Here is a 16,727-nt window from a genome sequence, read left to right on the forward strand (position 1 = left end):
GTTGTGCTAGGAGGAGACTGGACCAAACGCTGAAATTTAAACTAGGTCTAAACCAGAAGCTACTCTCCTGGAGTTTAGCCTGTGTTATGTAGGGTCTGTCTGCCATACTGTTTGAGCTACAGCTAGAAGCACCACCTCCAAAATACTAACAGTGTTCTCAACATTCATGTTTGCAAAAGGCACATTATTCTTCGGAAAAAGAACATATCCTTCTGGGATCCAAACCCGGGTTTTTGGGCTCACACATTTAAAACTTCATATGCTTATCAGGAGCAAACAGAACCACCTGAAGCTTGTCTGCCTCTCACAAGGAAGTAAACAAAATTCAGCTGTTCTATCCCAGAGCCTACCTTCTGCTTTTGTCCTACCTGCTACACAAGTAGAAAAAACCCAAGTTCACTGCTCTCGTGATGAGTGCTGCAGTGATGGTGAGAAAGGGGTGTCCTGAGCCAAATTCAACTACTGAAATGCCTCTCTGAGCCACTCACACATTCCTTTGTCAAGTGGGGACCTCTTCCCCCCACGCAAACAGAAGAGAAAATAACGGGCGTAACTTCAGCTTTGATTCAGCTGGAGGAATAAACAGCCTGTTGTCTCTGGAGCTGAGTGAAGGTTGTCTTTGTGTTAGTCTGAACTTGTAACACCAATTATGACTGAAGTATAGTCATTACTCTTCCTGAATGCTGGAAAACATAGAAGAAAATCTGGCGTTTAACCCTTTAACACATAACTGATACCAACAGCTTAATTTCAATCGCGATTTCACCAAACCGATTTCCAAAAACCCAGAGCACTGAGATGTTTATAGATTCAGGAGAGAGACCAAACACTAGACAGATGCTTTCACTGGAACCCCACTATTTTTTGTTTTTTCTTAATAAAATAAACTTCTAAAACCCTTGTGTGTGCAGGCAGGTTACAACAGTCTAAGCGCAGCAGTTAGTTACTCGGTTTCTTTAAAAATTAATAATATGTCTTATTTTTCCATGAGTACATGCTTTGTGCTTTGTATTCTTACATTTCTAAGCCTGAAGTGGGAGAAGATTGCCTTTGCTTAACTCATACATAGAGATAATTAACAGGGGCCACGTAGTCATTCTTTGTCATTCTGGATAATTAACTAGGCTGGCACAGAAACAGTGTTTGCACAGGTTGCCTTTGCCCAAGTTGCTCACTTATGGGTGTAGGGTTGTTTTTTTTTTGTGTGTGTGTGCGCTTTTTTTTTCCTAAAGAGATCATTGATTTTATCCTGACTATCAGAAACAATTGTTAGCAGCTCTGCAACACCTTGAGTCAGCTCTCTTCCCACCTGAGGGTCATACCATCCAGGAAGGCTGATTTATAGGTTACTGTCTCTGCTACTATCCCTCATAGCCTTTCACCTCTCCCTTAATCATCTCAGTCTTAACCATCTTGATAACCTCTTCTTATTCTTATTAAAAAGGAAAATATATCATCCCCCTTGACTCAATTACTCTCCTTCTCTACTTGTAGTGACAACCTACCAACTCTCCAGGGTTTCCTTCCCAGCCACCTTTTCTAGACCTCTCTTGCACTTTGCTTCCTCCTATGACACTAGTGCACTGCATTCTGTTTCTACTGAAGTTTACTTCCATGCTTTCGTTCAATATCTTCCTTTCAGTGTTCTCTAAGACGCTGTAGTCCAACCTACAAAAAACTCAATCTCAACAAACGTTTCCTGATATTTTCAGCCTTCAGAGTCATCCGGTGACAGAAAAGTACACAAAATGCCAGGACATATATGGTCTGTGGGAGCCAAACTCTGAGAACTAGAAGAACTGTGTACAACTGCCATAAAGGCAGGACTAAGTAGAGGATGGGACTATCTCCAGAAGCACTGGAGATCGCCCAGTCCTAGGCAGAGTCTATTTTTAATCCTCACTGACAGCTATTGCTATTAGCCCTACGTTCTGTACAGCTGCTAGGCACCTATACCACACTTACCTTCACAGGCCAGTGTAGGGTTGGGCACGTTTCTGATCAATGTGGTGCTTGTATAAGACATTCACCAAAAGGTGTTTCTGCTGTAAATCAGGGCTTCCCAAAGATCAGTCTCCATGGAGATGCCTGAAACAGATTATTTTCTGCTAGTGAGAATTTTGTCTTGTTAGCGCTTATGAGCATTTCAGAGTGAAAGAGGACCTGGCCAAAACTGAATGAGGTTTCACAATTACCTTTGGAGATGAATTCCTCTAGCAGTCCTCACCCCTAAACCCACACACAGATTCATCTTCCTGGGATGGAAATACCCGTCGGAAAAGGTTGATGTGGGATGGAGCTGGATGTGTGGCTGAACAGTAACTGTGATGCCTGAAAACTAGTACTTTCCTGAATTCACTCATTTCTTTTTAACCCCAAATGCCCGTAATGTTAGCAACATAAATCGTCTTTTTTTTAACTTATGGGAATTATCATCCAGAAATCTGCAGAAGCCTTCTAGCTCCAGAGCAGGTTCAATAAGGAGAATGCAAGCATAAATATTTCCATCAAAAAGAGCTTTTACAAAGAATTTTTTGGTAAAACACCATTCTCTTAAGCTCCATTATATTGAAACACAGACTGTAGAGCAGGTCTTGCTCACGCTCAGTTTACACCTTTATAGCTTACAGTACTTTTAGTGTATTCATTCCTATTTGCATCTTAATGGGTGCACCCAGAGGCCTCTTGTTTGCTGGTATGAATCCTGTCATTTATGTCCTGAGAAAAATACCCAACATTAGATTATTTTTTTAATGTCATTTTTGTTCAGTACTTGACAATGGCAACAAAAGCAGAACACTAAAGATTTACACTTTTAAAGAGGCATTTTTATCAAGCAGCTATCCTTGTCCACAGTGTAGGGGTGGATTGACCCTGACTAGACATCAGGGTCCCACTAAAGCTGCTCTGTCACTCCCCTCCTCAGCTGGACAGGGAAGAGAAAATATAACAAAGAGCTCATGGGTTGAGATAAGGACAGGGAGAGATCACTAATCACCCATTACTGTCACAGGTAAAACAGACTCGACTTGGGAAAAAATAATTTCTTCATTACCAATCAAATCAGAGTAGGATAATGAGAAATAAAAAACAAATCTTAATAACATCTTCCCCCTCAACCCTACCTTCTTCCTGGGCTTGACTTCACTCCCAGTTGCTCTACCTCCTCCCACTCTTCCTCTGTTCCATCACGAGGTCCCTCCCACAGGAGACAGTGTTCCACAAACTGCTCCAACGTGGGTCCTTCCCACAGGCTGCAGTTCCTCATTAATTGCTCCAGCATGGGGGTCTCCCACAGGGTCACAAGTCCTGCCAGCAAACCTGCTTCAGCGTGGGCTCCTCTCTCCACAGGGCCACAGGTCCTGCCAGAAGCCTGCTCCAGCACGGGCTTCCCATAGGATCACCACCTCCTTTGGGCATCCCCCTGCTCTGGCATGGGGATCTGCTCCACCATGGACCTCCATGTGCTTCAAGGGAGCAGCCGGCCTCACCATGGTCTGCTCCACAGCCTGCAGGGGAACCTCTGCTCCAGCACCTGGAGGACCTCCTCTTCCTCCGATGACCTTGATGTCTGCAGAGTTGTTTCTCTCACATATTCTCACTCCTCTCTTCGGCTGCTGCTGTGCAGTTTGGAGGTTTTTTTATTGCCTTTCTTAAATCTGCTATCCCACAAGCACTGTCATCTTCGCTGATGAGCTCTGCCTTGGCCAGCGGTGGGTCCATCTTGGAGCCAGTGGAATTAGCTCTATCAGACTTGGGGGAATCTTCTAGCAGCTTCTCACAGAAGACACCCCTGTAGCCCCCACCACTACTAAAACCTTGCTATGCAAACCTAATAAAAGTGTAATATCTCATTTTCTCAGTGGTTGATTAAAATCCATTCTGTTCCACTGGGATACACCCAATGACACTCCCCTGATACAGAGATATACAGGAGAGATAGAAGAAAATATGTCACTGGCAATGCTCAGAACAGTGTTAAAAGCATATATTCAGTACCTACTTATCTTTTATGTATACAGATATCTGTGATGACAAATAGCCTATTATAGTATATGATTGCCTGAAAATAGCAAGCAGAAACTGAAAAAGAATACTGAATAACCTGATAACTATTTACTCATATTTGACATTATTCCTCTAATTTTATGCACTTTCATATTACCCACAAGAGAAAGAAAGCAAGGAAAGCAAACAACATGGTTTTGATGTGTCCCTAGCTAAGAACTGGAGATAATTATGGATTCCTTTAGTAATTCAGCCAATAAACAATGGAACTTGGGTTTACCACTCTATGAGGTGGATGCCCGCAGCATCTCTGGGTACTTCTCCAGCAGTACCAGGAAGTCTTGACACCACAGGATTCATCAGAATCAAGGGTGAAGTCTACATCAAAACAGTGATGGGATACCTAAAGGCAGGGGAAGAAGAGAAAACCACTACCTCTCAAGGTCCTGAGACCTTTGTGACCCCCATAAGGTATCTTCAAAAGGGAGGGCAAGAAGAGGCATAGGGAAGAAAGAGACCACAAAACAAGGAAGGGTTAGTGGCCAGGTGGTTTATTCAATTTATTTGCCTTTGGCTCATCTCACACACTATGGCACCAGTCATGTCCTAATATATGAAATTTTGCTTGTCGCAGGTTTATAAGGTTAAACTCAGCTTTGTCTTTATTTCTGAAGAAGCACTGTGCCTTCTCCCAAACAGTGCAAAGTGCACACTTAGCTAGGTGGGTTAGTCAGCATACAACAAACCCACACAGAAACAGATGTGAGGCTAGGAAGAAACAAGCTTATAAATGAAGCTGATTTCAGCAGTCGAGCGCAGAACTAAAAGTGCAGAGACAAAATGACTCCAGTCTTGGAGCAAAACTCCTTTTGACTCCAATACCTTCGTTTCTCTGGCTAACAACAAAAACACCAAAGCATTTCAAGATCCTAAGCATTCATATATCGCCATCCAGATAACCTGTGTTGACTCTTTTCACTGGTGCCCAGCGACAAGACAAGGGGCAATGGGCACAAACTGAAGCACAGGAAGTTCCAGCTGAACATGAGGAAGAACTTCTTCCCTCTGAGGGTGACGGAGCCCTGGCCCAGGCTGCTCAGTGAGGCTGTGGAGTCTCCTTCTCTGGAGATATTCAAGACCTGCCTGGACCCGGTCCTGTGCAGCCTGCTCTGGGTGACCCTGCTTTGGCAGGGGGCTGGACTGGGTGACCCACAGAGGACCCTTCCAACCCCTAACATTCTGTGATTTTGTGTGACCTTGCTTGTGCATCAACACTGATGAGTTGAACCAGGACAGCAGTTGTCAGGACACTGCATGGGCTGACAGCTGCATTAATATGTCGGAGGCTTATCTCTGCTGTTCTGAGCTCAAGGACACTTGTGCAACAACACTTTCAACAAAATGCTCACAGTAGAGAGTGAAAAAACCCTGAGCTCATTATTGGATTTCTGTTCACTTTTCATTCTGGCAAATTCTCATTCATTTTCAGTAAAATGCAATCCTTGGTGAAATCACTAGGAGCTTTAACATTGACTTCCAAGGATACAAATGTCACCATTTAACAGCCTGCAAAAACCTGAAAATTTAGCATCCAAAATCTATGCTGGTGCAAATCTCTTACAACACTAAGCTAAGGTTATGGTCTGACTTGGAATAATCTTGCGTCTCTACTGGACTATTTTACAGCAAATTTTCAGCAGTTGCTATCCCAAATATTTTATAGCTTCATACACAGATTCACAACAGAGAAAACTAAAAGATCCTGGTTAGGTAGACCTGCATCCATGCTCCTGGTGAATTAACGAAATATTCAGTGGCCGTACAGATTATCAGGTCTTTTATGATTTCATTTAACAGTGTAATACAAAAAATGCACAGGCTTGAAGAACCGTACTTTCAGAGAACGTTCATTTATCAAATCTTTAAGCTCTCAGTAAAAGTTAATCAGAGTTATTTTTGACATAGGTACTTTTCACCTTCCCATCCATTTCTTCACAGACTTAACACAACCGTATAAACTTTTCTCCTTAGACAGATGAATCTGTAATTACCCATCTGAGATTTCTTTGCAATTTTTTTTGTGAGCATCAGCTATCCCCCACTGCCAAAGATGAGATACTGTACACATACTGCTGATCTAACCCAAAATCACTGTTCCTGCCACCCAGCAGGTAATAATTCTTATCATCCACTTCATTCATTTCACCTAATCAATCATCAATTCAAGAAAGCTCCTTGAATTTTTCATATCTATCATTTACATGAGCAAGCAATACATATTTAGCTCCCTTAATATTTCTTCACACATCAAGTCATCAATCTCTAGCCCCTTAAGCATTTTTGTTGCTCTCCTATGAATACCTTCTGGCTTTCCCAAGTCCTTCCAGCACTGGAATGCCCAGCTGAGAACGCAGCATTTTAACTGCACTCTCACAAGGTTCCAGGTACAAAAACAAACTCTTCCTTTTTTACCAGGCATTCAAACCCATAGTTATTTTATTTGCCAGTTAAGGCAACTTTTTTATTCCAAATACTAAGTCTGAAACGGTGGTACATAATGAAGTCTGAAATTCACTGAATTGGCTTTTCAAGGTTTTTAGTGACTGTTATCATTTTGTTCTCAATTCATTTCTTTTTACTAGGTTGTTCTGGTTTGAAAATAGCAGAAAACACGAAAGCTCAACACCCTTGAGTATGCTGTATTTCACCACGAAAAAGTAACAAAAGTAATTTGATTTCCATGCAAACACCACAAATCATCCTTTGCTTTCAAATTCTTGTTGCATATTTTTGCTCAACTCATTGGGCGTTGCCTTCTTGAACATAGACCGAGTTAGTACCTTCCAATGATGTTAGAAGCTGGCAGTCTAGTAACATATTACATGTATAGTGTGTGTATGGTGTTCATTGTAAAATAATGTAAAATTTGTGCTTCTATTACCTTAGTAAACTTTACTAAACCCATGATGGGCCCGATACAGATATGCAGTAAATTGCTAATGTCACTTAGGCAGCACACTACTATGACCAACAAAAAATCCGTGCTTACTGTCATGTTTCAAACTCCTTTGTTTTGCAGGAGGTCTGCTCAGCACAGGGGGATTGTCAGCTTCTCCAGAGTCAGCTGTGGAAGACTAGTTCAGCATCTCTCCCTGAGGTCAGGAAAAAGTATCATTTTAGGACTTAAACCATCTTACACCTAGAGTTTGATTTTCCTAGTGCTAAGCTCCAAAGCCTTTATCAATGCCTCCTTCCCAGTCAACAGACAAAACTCCTTAACTCCTTCCTTACGCATCTCATGTCATGAAAATGAATGGTTCCAGGATCCCTCCATGGAAATGTTGCAGACTTCAGGCTATGACTAGATCCACAGCCTGAGCAAAGTACTCTTCTCTTGGCATACTGGACATCAGGTGACTTATGCTTATCTGAAGCTGTGAAGAACACATTTAGAGGGAAGGTCTATAGCTCTCCTCTGCCTTCTGGATGCTCCTGAACCTTTCTTCTTTTCAGGTATGGGGTTTTACATGGAGACACAGAATTTTAACAGGAAAAGTCATCCCTAAACATGTAGCAAAGAAGCCAGGTACATGCACACAGGTTAGCTACTTTTCAGGTGGAGTCAATATCAGCAACCTATATAAACCCAACTTCAGATAGCATAAAGTGAGGTTCTTGAACCAATAATTTGAATCCTATACACATTTAAAGCTTTAAAAGTTACCTCATCCCTTCCACTCAATCAGTTCTCTGATTTATGACAAAAAGGTGAAAGGTTCTCCCTCCCATTACCAATTACCTAAGCCATTCAGTCCTCTTTGATGTATCCTTCCGTGAAGAAGTTTGTTTCTAGGCTTCCTGTGTCCTTACTTGTTTAACTTATTTGTCAAGCAAGAGCAATTTTCTACTTATGCAGAAGCCAGAAAATTAGTATGGTAGCCTGTCATTCTGTCACACCGCCTTGACAAACAATATTGGAGATTAAAGAGCTGCTAATTGGCTGATACTGTTAGCAGCAATTTCATAGTGCTAATGTACCAAGAAAATACTAAAAAGTTGCTTTGATCAGACTGTGGAAAAATTTAAGAAAATGAGTTTTTGCAAGGTGAAGAGTGTTGTCCCATGGAAGAAATCCCATATGCAGGTAGCACTTTCAACATGGGATTAAGGAACACTACTACCATATCCATTGCAGAGATACTCTGCCAACAGAAGACAGTTTCTCACAAGTCATTCTTGGATTTGGGCACCGTTAATGAAAAATCATGGAAAAAACATGGAAGAGATTATTAAAACACAAATTATGAACATGTTTAAAGATATAGATACAATAGCTTCTTGCAGGAGCAGCAAGCTCCAGTAGCAGTAACAAGGTACTTTAAACTAGTCCACTGTGAAAGCCTATGGGCAAAAAAAATGCCAATGGTTGCCCCAAAACAACTTGAAATATGACCACTCTCAGTCACAGAAGATGAGTCAGAAAAGATCGCGGATAGGATATAGCATGCCTTTCAGTTACAATCAATTAAGCGGGAAACGACAAGATAATAAGGGCAATTAACAACATTTGGACTAAACTGGGATTATAAAAATTAACAGCATTAATTTTTTTACTTTCAGTTAATGTACCCTTGGACAGATTTTAAATGGATTGGTAGCAGTAAGGTCACCGATCAGTGTTACCTTCCCATACTTGTCAAATAAATGAGAAAGAAATAAGATGGAAGCAGTAGGAAACACATTAGTGAATTGTTCTAAAAAATATGGGTTCACTCTTTCTCAGAAGAAAAATGGAACAGAAAGACATAAACATTCAGAAATGTACCAAGAATACTCACAGCATGGTAACTATTTGGATACAAAAGCCTAGGTGCACTTAAATTCTCTTTTTCATTGCCAAGGCCTTAACAAATCTTCATATTTTTGAAAAAAAGCCTGTAACGAGAGATAGCAAATAACGACACTAGGGAAGGCGTTGTCTCCTACTGCATCTCCATCAGTTCGGTGAATGAGTCAGAGCTGTTCTTTTGCTTCAGCTGCTTTAGCTTAGAGTTTACTGGTTCCTACAGGGAAAACCAGAAAGAAAATCAAACAATCTCCATACAGTCTTCTTGGTAACCATAGCACAGAACCTGAGACAGGGCGTACAGTGTCCCAGAAACTGAAAAATTAAGAACCAGATTTTTTTATATATCCTAAACTGCTCAGGTACAGATATTCCATCCCGTGCAAGAGTACTTCTAATCATGAAAGCATGTCATGGCTAACAAGAGTAAGCGAGCATGGAATTTGGCAAGTCAGTGAGGTTGTCAAATCTAACAGGAAATCCACCCAGTACCAGTTATTGTGGGGGAAGACATGCAGGAATCAACTTTTGTCAACAAAAATATTGAAAGTCACATAAAAATCAGAAAGGAAATGGTGGAAGTACCTTTAGTGGCTTTCTGCTGGATGTTCTCTCCTTTAGGAGCCAACCAAGCAGCCCATGTCAAAAGAAAAGCTGGCAGGTGGCTGGAAGCATGGTAGACCCATAGCCCCACCTGCTTGGCACAGCGGTACTCCCTTTGCATTTTTGGATTGTCAGCAGCAGGTAAGACTCTTAGGCAAGACAAAAGAATTTAGTGAGGAGTCTGCTATCAAGGCATTGCTCTTTAGCACCTGCAACTTGAGTCCAAGACAAGTTCACCAGCAAAAGTGCCACTTTTTTTCACCCCCTCAGAAGCCCTGAATCTTCTCCTGAGGGGCTCTAGGAAGAAAGTAGTGTTTATGTGTTTGGAAGGATACATATGTTACTATCTGCCATTCTACAAATATCCTGTATTTTCCTGATTGACTTTAAGACATTAATCACTGACGTACTATTGTTCCTCATTTGAGTAACCAATGTTGTCTAAATTTATGGGCAAGGAAAAGAATCATATTGAATTAATTTCAGCTACATGGAAAGCTAGTGACTTCTCTTCAGCAACTTCCCAATTTAAAACACTAATTGAAATCAGTCTACTCCTTGCATCAACAAATGAAGGATAATTATGTTGTTCTTTCAACCTTGTGTTCAGAGATTGCATTGATCTTCATTATATTAATAAGCAAAATTATTCCTTCATTTCTGCTAGCTTTGTAAGTAGGGAATTATACGGGAAAGAATGAACTGGGATGCTGTGCATTGAACATATGCACTTTTTTCTCTTGTTTGTTTACCCTTAATGGTTGCACTTCATCTGTTGCTTAATGACATTAGTGCTTAAATGATCTCATTGGTTCACAGAATTATTACAGACTTAGATGCAGCTCTTTAAGGCAAGAATACAGGAATGGCTGCAGAATTTTTTCCATGTTCACTGAAGATAAACAATTAATTCCTGGTGGCTGTAAGGTGCAGGCATATCTCATCAGAATGTCCTGGGATTCATTACTTTTTTACCCTCCTTCATCTCCCACGAATTGAATTAGACTGTTACGGTCAACCCCCAGGGCACATTTGGCTGCTGTGGACCCAAATGCAGAAGTCCAGCAACAGCATGTTGGGGTCTGTATCATCTCCTGGCCGGCCTAGGCTGGCTCAGGTGATGGCTATGGGACTCGTATGCTCCCTGTACCGTTGAGCTTCTTTGTAGCCTCATGTATCAAATCCAAAAAGTAGAGTATGTGGTCTTTCTGACATTCTGGCATTCCTGTGTGCAAACCTTGGCAAACTGGGAGTTAAACTAATAAAATTATTTTCCTAGGACTTTATACTTACAGTGCAAGAAAGTTCATTATGAAATTACAGTCACATAGCATGCCTTACATCTTGTCTTACATGTTGTAACTTTTGACTGTGAAGAAATATGATCTGTAACTTCAGCATTAGCCATTATCTTAAAAATGTAGTCATTAGAACATGAAAATGTAGTCATTAGAATGTAAAATCACTTTCAGACACCGCAATCCAAAGATTGTTAAAGACAAAATCATCATAATAGCTATCAAGAGTTCAACTTTTCCATTAATGACATGTACGACATTTGCTTACATTGGGAGGGCTTGCAAACATTTTGGGGAATAGGCTCAGACTTCAAAGTGATGCTGGCAAATTGGAAAAACATTACAAAAGTGTGGATATCTACAAACTTCTACATACAAGAAGGAAAAACTTCATATGCTGAAATATAGTATAGGACAGAATTCTTAGGGGAATTAGAGAAAAAAGAAGTCAAAGAAGGATTGGTTCCCAATCTGAACTTCAACCACAAACATCTGGCTGCTGCAGGAAAGGCAAGAGTGGTTACAGGATGCAGTGAGTGTGGACTGGTCTATCCTTCTCGGTGATGGTGAGACCACACCCAGAGTACTGTAACAGATAACCTGGTGCGGCTGGTCAAGGTGCCTGTGGATCAGCTGAAGAGACGTCACAGAAGAGCAACAAGAGAGACTAGAGAGCTCAAAAATATAACCTGTGAAGAAGGGTCTGAGAAACTGGAGTCACTGGAGCAGTGTGAGCGGGATAGAAATGAAAGCCCTCTTTACCTAAGCAGGTATCTCAGGAACTTTCATGGTAGAGTGGATGTTTCCAGAGTACTCAAAAGGCACTTTCTGAAATAGCTGCCAGAAATGTTCTGTTGGCAGTTTTGGGCTTGATGCCCACGCTACTTAAGTCAGTCATTTAATCTGCACAGAAGAGCTAGAGGAAGAAGACTTCAAAGTTTGGTACATCCTCATACAGTAATTTTGGATGCTCTGTGTGAGAAAAATTCTTGATGAAATTGGCTATTTGATTTTCCTGGTAATTGAATTTTGATGCAAAAAAAAGTATCTGTATATAATCCGTGTTCTTTTAAGCAAATGAAAATAGTTACCCATGATCCTACTACATTTTACAAGTACGCGCTCTAACTAAACAGCAGTTAGTCCAACAGTATACAACTATAAGAAAAAAATTCTTGCTTTATACATGATTTCATTTCTACTGTGTTCAGTTCTAGTTCTAAGGACGGCTAAACAAGGAGAAAAAAGAGAGGGAAAAACACATATGGAGAACAAAACAGTTTTCTGAAGTATGCTACCCCTGTATAATAAAATGTAACATGCAGACTGTGGTAAATTTAACCTCTTATTAACATGAAGGAGAAAAATGAGAACAGTCTAAGAGTGCTGTTAATGGGCATTCATTTAGCACAGATTGCAATTACAATCTGAGCAGCAGTTCCGAGCTGTTCTACTGAGCTGCAAAAGGAGTTTATAACGCAGTTCACAATTTGAAAAGCACAGAACAAGAACGAAAATTATGCTTCTACTTGTTAAATGACAAACAATACAATTTCAAGACATATTAAACATTGAATAACTAATTTTGCAAAATGCTAAATTCTTCAAGTCCCATTTGAACTCTTAAGGGCTTAGCAAACGGCACCACAAATGTCTCCGCTCAGGCAAAGCTCTGACCAATTGATGAGACCAAGTCAAACTTCTCTGCCATTAGCTGTTTATCAATGTCATTTTTTCCTCAGTCAATTAACATATAATAATGAAGGTCATTTTTTTCAGTCAGTCACATCAAGTATTTCTCAAAAGCTCTATTAGGATTTAATCATGCCTTTTACAGATCACCTTTGTTTTCAGAAGCAGTAAATGATAAATCCTCTTTCTACTAGATGCCACTTCAGACAGGGTCAGTCACATCACATTGAGTGATGGACGTAGCCAAACCCACGGCTTCTTAGTCTGCTTCCGTATTTACTGTTTAGAGACACTTTCAAACTTTCAGTTAATCAAACCTAACACAGACCTTTCTGTTTGGTTTCACACATAATTTGTAGAAATTGCTGAGAGTACGGGTCGAGCCACCAGCTCTGCAGTCACGGACCACTGCGATAATTGGCTTGATGTTGAATAACTTAGCCTCAGAAAAGGCTGCCTTTTCATCCCTACCTGAAAACAACACGGAGAAAGACAGTAAACTGAGACAAAAAAGTTTATTTGCACTAATTCAAAGCAAAAAGGAGGGTGCTGCATCAGAGCTTGGTTTCTACCAGTGTCCTTGACCTTGTAGGCTACAAAATAAAAAATCTTTGAAACTGTGTTGGTAAATAAACTGATTCAGGCTGACACGGCGGTGATGGAAGACGTGATATACATAGAACATCAAGCTGTCATTTCTATTAAATGATTTTTTAAAAAAAACTAGCGGCACTTTAGAAAGTGCCTTAAAACACAGCAATCTTTCAGACAGTTTTCTTCGGTTATAACAACAAAAACAAAAAGGGATGAAGGCTGTATTCAAGTGCTAAAGGACAAAAAAGGTTGTTTTGAAAATCTTAGGTACTGTAATTACAGATGCAACAGCTGCTATTCACGTAAGATTAGAAACACAGAAATATGAAACTTATTATAAGCTTCATGAATGTTTACTAAATTTAAACATCTCTAACTTTTAGCACTTGCAGCTTCATTTCAGCTATATTCAAGCCGTATTCATTTTAAACAGTCATTAAACCAAAATTTGATGTATAAACATTATTAAGTGCTGGTAATACTTGAGCCTTACAAGCAAGTAAGCATTCTTGTTCAAATATAACCATTTATTACTTCTGTAAGAAACTCTGCAAAGCACAGTTCTCTTGCAAATACTGTGGTAGTTGCTACCTACCTATCATTAACCTCAGTGGAGCATAGACACTTCTGAATACCTCAGGCAACCACATAGCACATCATCTCGGTAAGGGATTAGGTGCCTGTTTAGCTTTGAAAATCTGACAAGTATTCTCCTAACCTGCAGCTGTTTTATGGGATTACGGTACCTAGCTCACAGGTAAATCTCAATACCTATTTGCAAATACTACATTAGACTCCTATGAAGAGTTAGAAAGAAGAGCAAAGTATTGCTATTATTTCAGCTCCAGCACAGATTTATTTCTTTACTGGTGATTGAAAGTATCATTTATACTAACACAGTTAATTATTGTTAATAGAACTGGGATTTATTATCTATGGGTAGGACTTCAGCACTACTTTTAAAATTTATGCTTATGGCTGTCTGCTGTGCTTTGAGAATCATCACCATTTCATAATTAACATGCAGGGCATTAAACAAATTTAATCTTTTAAAGCTCATATTTTATGAAAGAGCAAGAAAAAAGACTTTCTTACAAAATAGCAGTCGGGATTGTTTAAATCCAAAGCCCAAGCAATCACACAGTTCATTTTAATGAAAACAGATTAGTAAGAACCAAGCAGAAGCTCTAGACTGAAGGGAGGGCAGACAAAGGAGAGCACTTGGGGCCAGATGGATGTTCAGACCGAGGTGGGGTATAGCCGTATAGCACGTATGCTCCTCCCCATTCGTGAACCACGATATAAATTCAGCCACAGCAATTGAGACAAAGGTGCTGCAGCAATAACTTTTCTTGAACTTTTTATGTGTTTAGGAAAGGAGCAGTGATGTGTTATTATGAAGCTAGAACTTGTGTTCCTGTGAAGTTGACAGAAATTAGCTGCTGGTGAGTATTCCCTACATGAAAACAAAAATATCATGGTAGCAAAAGGAATCCTCGAGTTAGAAGAAAAAACAAAGTTGTTAGAGTATTGTTAAATACAACCTTCAGACTAGGGGAAACTATTATTTTAATGGACTGCAAAGTATTTATGGGGCATCACAGGCAATACCAAGAGAAACAGAGGTGTTTGATTTTTCTCTTTTCTCTCCCATTACTGACATCGGTCCAAAGGCTGGGAAAGTCTCAGAGCAAGGTAAAGCAGCAGAGGGGCTTGCATACAAGACAATCAGGAAACGGATTTGGAGCTGATAGTCAGCAGGAGCAATTTTCTCCTGGAAGCTGTAACAATTCATATCTAGACTTCTGGTTTTCAGCACAGTACTAGCTCACAGAATATAAAATAGTTGTTACATAAACCATAACAGCAATGAAAGCAGCCACAGCACTACTGAGCAAAACACAGCGAAGGCATGTATTTTATGAAGGCAGTGACTACCTTGTCCCACTTATGTTATGTGCCATTTAGATATTCCTCCCAAAGCACATGCTGCTATAAAACTCACTGCGTTACATTTCTTCTTTTGCAGTGTAATATCCACTGCTGTATTTTTATGTTTGTATATAAGGTGTAAGAGCTTATCCAGAGGAAAATAAGATGGAGCTGGTCCAGTTGTTACATTGTCCTTGTGAAAGGCAGAACACAGCAGCAGACGCGTCATCTGCCACTTCTCTCTCCCACCACTGAATGATAACGATAGCAAAGGACCTTCAATAGGAGCTATTCTCAAAGAAGCATGCAAAAGACCCAAAGTGAATGCGTCCAGCTGTACAGGACAAGAAATTTCATAGAATCATAGAATTTGACTTGACAAAAAAAGCTGTTCATACATCTATCTTAGAGCCACTTGCAGACATCATGGGTAAAATAGTTTCATCAAAAACATATAACTCAACTTGAAAGATACTTTTCTAGCTTTGGTGTATAAATGAGCCTTTGTAGGCTGTAACCTCTGTAGGAGCATCTGCACAACCTTGTCTTCTGTTTTAAGACAGCAGTAGTCAAGGTATACGTTCACGTTTCAAAGAAAAAGAAAGCCACATATTGATGTGAGTCTCCTATTAAAATATCTTTTCTCACCAGTAATTAGACTGAAATCAGCAGGGAAAGTTCACAATAATTGTGACTACAACAAACATTTATTGTCATTTATTCTCAAATTAGTTTGGTCAGGAAAAGATTCCATAAGAGTGTCTATGGTAAACAGTCACGTTGGGAAAAGAGTGAAAGAATGTATTAGAATACAGTAATTCACTTAGTTACTTTACAACAATAGCAGTACAAACTTCTGTGTTAAATTCACTTTATTTTACCTAGCGGAGGAAGTACTGCTTTAAGCACTGTAAATTGAAAATGAATCCCCAAGAACAACCCAAGCTCCTTTCACTGGATTCATAAAACAGCTGCTGGGGGAGACGCACTGAGCTCAGGAGAACGAGACCCACAGTCCTTCACAGCAGGAATTAAAATTCCCAGGGAAACTGGGAGCAGTGTCCTCCAGTACATCCAGAAGAATAAATGAAAGACAGCAAGAAGAATGACAAAATCTGAGCAACGGGTGTTCAGGCTCAGATTTCTCAGCAGATAAGAGTTAACCAGAATTTGTCAGGAATATATTAATCCTGCTTGTAGAAAAATGCCACCTACTTAGGAGAGTCCTGACTACAGGGTTAATACCTGCCTCACTCACCAGGCTAATGTGCTTCCAGGAACCAGAAAACTGAATTTTCTCTTTCAGATATCAGAACCTTTTAACCTAGTCGCTCAAAAGAGAAGGTTTTCGTTTACAAAAGCTGATCACCCCAATGATCCAGAAAACAGGCAAAGGAGGAAAAGTATACTCTGCGACCCTACCCTGTGAGGAGAGAAATACAACAAATGGTAGGTTGATTTTATTCTTAAAGTGGATATTTCCTTAGCTGAATGTTACCAAGGCGGATTTATCAGATCTGCACAAGTGGCCTGAACTGCTGAGGAGCAGGATGACTTTCCTACCTGCCTAATGTCACCAGACTGCACAGACACTGGCAGGCAGCGCTGGGGAGATGTTGTCTGTCTGGGGAACAAAATTCTGCTCTTCGAAATTGTTGGCTGCACTTGAGTAAAATCACTTCAAAGTATTCAGAAAGCCACAAATTCTTTGTCACGAAAGAAACAAGACTGTCTTCTCTTGCTTGCTGTTCTTT

This window comes from Opisthocomus hoazin, chromosome 4, assembly GCF_030867145.1.
Source record: "Opisthocomus hoazin isolate bOpiHoa1 chromosome 4, bOpiHoa1.hap1, whole genome shotgun sequence".
In the NCBI taxonomy this organism is placed as follows: Eukaryota; Metazoa; Chordata; class Aves; order Opisthocomiformes; family Opisthocomidae; genus Opisthocomus; species Opisthocomus hoazin.